Source organism: Suncus etruscus, chromosome 4 (assembly GCF_024139225.1).
Source record: "Suncus etruscus isolate mSunEtr1 chromosome 4, mSunEtr1.pri.cur, whole genome shotgun sequence".
Taxonomy (NCBI): domain Eukaryota; kingdom Metazoa; phylum Chordata; class Mammalia; order Eulipotyphla; family Soricidae; genus Suncus; species Suncus etruscus.
In genome coordinates, this window is record NC_064851.1 from 43,190,586 (window position 1) to 43,195,928 (window position 5,343).

At 38.1% G+C, this 5,343-nt stretch overlaps 1 non-coding gene across 1 annotated transcript; it reads left to right on the plus strand.

Moving 5' to 3' along the window:
• Positions 1-815: 815 nt before the first annotated feature.
• LOC126008000 (U1 spliceosomal RNA) lies at positions 816-979 on the plus strand. Its single transcript, XR_007495449.1, has one exon. It is a non-coding gene; the product is annotated as a U1 spliceosomal RNA (small nuclear RNA).
• Positions 980-5,343: the final 4,364 nt, after the last annotated feature.

Sequence of the window (5,343 nt, forward strand, 5' to 3'; positions counted from 1 at the left end):
ATTACTAAGAAAGTAAACAATATTTGTACTTACAATGTGTCTTTCAAATTATTTGAAGGACATTCAGACTTTGTTTCTCCATGTAGAACATAGGATATAGAAACATACAGATATATTAATAAAAAACAAATGCTGAGAGTAACTTCTGTAGTCAGAAAATTCCCAGAGAGGCCATTATATTTCTGTCAATTTCTCCATGAGAGAAAGGGAAGGGAAATTTCCAGCATTAAACACAAGCCCACACAGTCACCCATTGGGTAAGGCTGTGTCTTATCTGAGGAATGTGTTTTGAGATTATGAAGCTCAGTCTGGTGCCAGCATAGACTCTCAGAATTCATAAATTCATTTCTCCTTTTAGAGTGACATGTATTCCTGCTTGTCCAAGGACTAATGAGCAAGTCTGCTTAAGTGAGAGTTGGGATTATGGGAAATCCACTGGGTCCTTCATCTATGTCATTTTCCAATCTAGAAAATAGTTAACTCTGATATCTGCTTTTTTCATTGGTTACATATTGGAGAATATTTGTAGTCCCCAGCTACAACAAGATTATCAGTCATCCTTTCTTAAACACTTTTTAAATTTTTAAGCAGTTTATTTATTTATTTATTGGTTTTTGAGCTACACCCTGCAACGCTGAGGGGTTACTCCTGGCTCTATGCTCAGAAATCATTCCTTGCAAGCTTGGGGGACCATATGGGATGCCAGGAATCAAACCGAGTCTGTCCCAGGTTAGCCATAAGCAAGGCAAATGTCCTACTGCTGTGCTATCTCTCCAGCTCTTCTTAAATAGTTTTGAAAATTGGTTAAAAAGTGCTTACTTACCTGGCAGGGGCGATTCCATGATCACTAAGGTGGTTTCCCCAAGGTGAGGCTCGTCCATTAGACTCCGGGCGTGCTGACCCCTGCGATTTCCCCAAATGCGGGAAACTCATCTGCGTAATTTATGGTAGTGGGGGTCTGCATGCCCGCTCTCCCCTGAAAAAAAAAAAGTTCTGTGGGGGAGGCTTCCAAGGGGTGCTCAGTTCATAACAGTAATTCTTGGCCAAATAGATCAGGTCATTCCAGCAATCTCTATGGAGGCTCTGGAAGCTCCCATGACTGCATCTGATCTTGTTCTGGAGACTAGTGGTGCTGGAAATTGAGCCAGTGTCAACTGCATGCAAGGAAGTTCCTTAATCCCTCTACTATCTCTTTGGCCTTCCCAAACAATTTATTTTTATTCTATTATATATTGTTTATTTATTTTGTTTTGGAGCCACATCCAGTGACACTCAGGTGTTCCTCGTGGCTATGTGCTCAGAAATCGCTCCTGGTTTGGGGGACCATATGGGACACCGGGGGATCAAACAGCAGTTCATCCTAGGCTAGCGCTGGCAAGGCAGACGCCTTACCCCTTGCACTACTGCTCTGGCCCCTATCTATTGTCTATTTATTATAGAAATTATTAGTATATGAATAGAAACTGTTTAGTGTCTTACATTTCATTGATGGCTTAACCTTCACAGCAGCTCTGAGTAATAAATGTTGTTTCTTCACTTTTATGATTAGAACCCTGAGATCCAAGTATCACAAAATGACCATATGGTGAAACCAAGTTTTAAACACCCTTCCCATCTAAACATGTGCTGTTTTTTTTTTTATTGAGTCAATGTTTACAATACTACATAAATTGTAAATATGTGCTTCAAACTCTTGGGTACCTTTATATACCATAACATCTTCTCTGTAGGGATCAAGAAGATAGTTTCAGGAGGGTCTGGTGGGGAGTTAGAGCAGATATTTTCTGGGAGGGGGATACTTTGAGAAAGGAGATACAAAGAAAAAGGAAAAGTAAGATGTAAAGGAAGAGACGCTGATTTTCTTCTACCCCAAATCTTTCTAGAGGGTCTGTTTTTCCTAGTATATTCTTACCCAGTAACTCAAACTTTCCCTAGAGTTCTTGAAAGCAGGAACTACTGAAAAGTAGCTCATCAGTAAGTATATTTCCTGCTGTTTCTCTGCTTCCAGAACTAGCTGAAGTTTACTTTTTCATACTCCAGAGACCTAGCTTCTTCTTGTCTTCTTCCAGTGTGGTCTATTTAATCTCCTGTCGTGTGAGAAATTATGTTCAAAATCTCCGTGATCTTCTGTCCATAGTAAGTTATGCATGTAGTGACAAGTACATGCCACAAGGTCTTGAGATTATATCTGCAATGTGTTGCTGCCGACTGTTGATCAAGATAGGCTGGAAGAAAAACATTATTTTCAGGTGTGAAAAACCGTCACCTTTATCAAATAATTTTTCTTGCATTTTTCCCAAGACGTTGTAGCCTATTTAAACTTGGGAGGTTAAGTTTGTAGCATTCATTATGACTGAAAATTTAGTTCACACAATCATGATGCTCTCTTTATTAGGTGTTACTGTTAAACAATATTAAAATAAACAGAATGTGACTGGCCTTTTGTAAGCTACATGGCATGTTTACTTCTTTGCTTGGTTTTTTAATTGCATTTATTCATCTTTTTGGATACCCTGTGCCACTGGCACTTATATTTGCTATTTTGGGGAATATGGTGTATATTTTGTGTTGTCTAACAAAAGCACTTAATAGAGGGCAAATTGTTTGAGTGATTTGTAGTGGTTTGAATGCTTAGCCAGTGGTTTGCCACACTCCCAGATCTTATCTGCAAGAGAAAACATCTTTGTATGTGGAGGATGTCGGCTTTTTAAAAAACACAATTAAAACCCCATGACTGGGGAAGAGCAGGAGATGGAACGACCACAGTACATTCTTCAGTTTTGTTGTCCATATGGGAGAATCATGAAAATACTAAAAAAGAAAATACATATCTGAAACATAGGCACCAATGATGACCTAGACTTGACTACTACAAGTAATGAAGATAATAGGAATCTTCTTCACCCACCTTATTTAAATAAAACACACAACAAAACATTGGAGTCAATGTAGTCTCCAGACTAGTTTTAAGTTAAATGTTAAATATTGATTAGATCTATTTACCCCCCCAGTGGTAGCATTCCCCACCCATTTATTCTTTAGCATTATAGGGTTCAGATTATTCTGACTACATAATCACTGTGTCAACACTGGCTAAATTAAATTCCATGTAATAGTTTTTTTTTATAAATATAAGCACATACATATATCTCATTTATACTCCTGCTAAACAGTAACCTTAGAGTAGATGAGGCTATTGTTTCAAAAAAGTAATCCTCAATAACTTGCCAATTTGCTTTTCATAGGGTTATAGGTATTGCACTTGCCGAGTGAACAGTTTGAAAGCGATCATTTAATTTCAATATAACACTGGGTACCACTGTTTCCTCTGTAATGGAAATCTCCAAAAATTCAAACCAGAGTAGATTGTCAATCAGGGACTGCTGTAAAAATCAATATCTTGATGTCTTTGTTCTTGGGGAGGGGAAATAAGCTAAGGGAAAAGAAGCAGCTTAAAAACCAGTGCACAATTTGTGCTCACTGGCTTTGCAGAATGAGAAGATTTTCTGGGTGACTCCTGGTGGTGTCTGGCAAGGGGCAAGCCATACAAGTGCTACTTCAGGCTTCAGGCCAGGAAGACAGGCACAGCCTTGTCAGTGTCAAGGAAGAACATGGGTAGCAGGAGACCTAAGAGTGAATGAAAATTGAATTATCTTTACTTGCAGGACTTGTCTATTGAGAAACAGCAGCGCTGGCAACCATTTACTACCAACAAGAGGCAGTTCCAAGAGAAGAATATAAAATATGCCCTGCTCAACCCCACGAAACTCAGAGTGTCTCACAATGGCCAATTTATTATTTTTACCCTGTCCAGTGACATGGAAGGATGCATCAGGGAGCTGCTAGCCTCTGCGATGAATAACTTAAGTCAGGCTGCAACATGTGAAATAATTCAGCTGACCAGGATTTATAACACTAGCTGGATATTTTGCTTTCTTTGGGTTTCATGAAGCATGGTATGTGAGATACCACAGGAGTCCTGTGATGAAGTTACATCTTTCTCTGACTTATTTTTATTTTTTGGTATTTTCTTATTATTTTATTGGCTAGTTCAGATATCTTTAAAAACGGGATCCAATCTTATAGGGAACGTATCTTTTCAACTGAAAATTAGTACAACAGAAAGATCAGATTTCTACATTTGCTCTTATTTGTTTTCCTTCTTCACCTATCTACTCTCAGATGGTCTTGGCTTGCTGAGGCTATGTGGATTGAGTTGCACTGTAATTTATTTTTACTCAATTATTTATGTGTGTTTGGCCAAATAAGAAGGTTTACAATGAGGTTAGGCTTATAATTCAGCCCACCTTGTTCTTGGGTCAAAAACAAGTTTGAAGGACCTGTGTCCAGATTTGCAAAGGGAAATCCCATCTTTGGAATAGAGGCCCTTCAGGAGCTCTGTGTGGTAGAAATATTCTCATTCTAGAAGCTGTGGAAGCACAATTCTATGGCACTGAGAGTCTGAATCTGTGTGCCTGCAAGTGATTCAGGGATCCAGGACAGGAGTATTATATACCCTCAAGTGATTCAGGGATCCAGGACAGGAGTATCATATACCCTAAACTTTGTTTCCTGTTTAGATACGGAAGATTGGAAGAGGCCTTTGAGAGTCATTTGATCACATTTGCTTAGCTTCTTAGCTTCATATTTCAGAGAGACAATGTTTTGAAATGACCCTCTTTTGCATTGATACTTGAATTAAAAACTATTCTGAGTTACTCGATGGCCCTTCCAAATCCTGTTTTAACTAGCACATTTTAATGAGACCCTTTAAGCAATTTAACTAGGAGAAAATACTGTAAACGTGAAATTTGAAAAGTAACAGTGAGCTTTCTCTGTTAACTATCCACTTCAACTTTTTAACATCCCTTTGAATCAATCCAGTGTCTTGAAAGGTTACTTTCTGATCACAGGTTAAATACTTTAATATTCACTGATGGGAATGGTGGTTGTAGAAGTATGAACAACTCATGTAAGTTCCTTGAATGCTAAGGGCATTTAGTGACTCTATAAGATGTAAATGCATTCCTAATTATCTCAAGTAACTGCATGCCCAAGTAGTTCTTTTACAAGAAAAACATAGCATACTGATAATGAACATGAAAATTACTGAGATATTGGAGGAGTAAATTTCTTAAACCTCTTTTTATTTTTTCCTCCAAATTTTGATGTGGTTTTGTAAATTTAGTGTGTTCCTTTCTAGATCTTACAGATTAGGGTGGAGACTTTAAAAGGATTTGTATGGTTATGATCCTTCTCTCAGAACCAGTTTTCAAGATTATTGTCATCCTGACTTACTTTATTGAATCCATGAAGCTTATGTGGCCTTAAGAACCGAGGTTA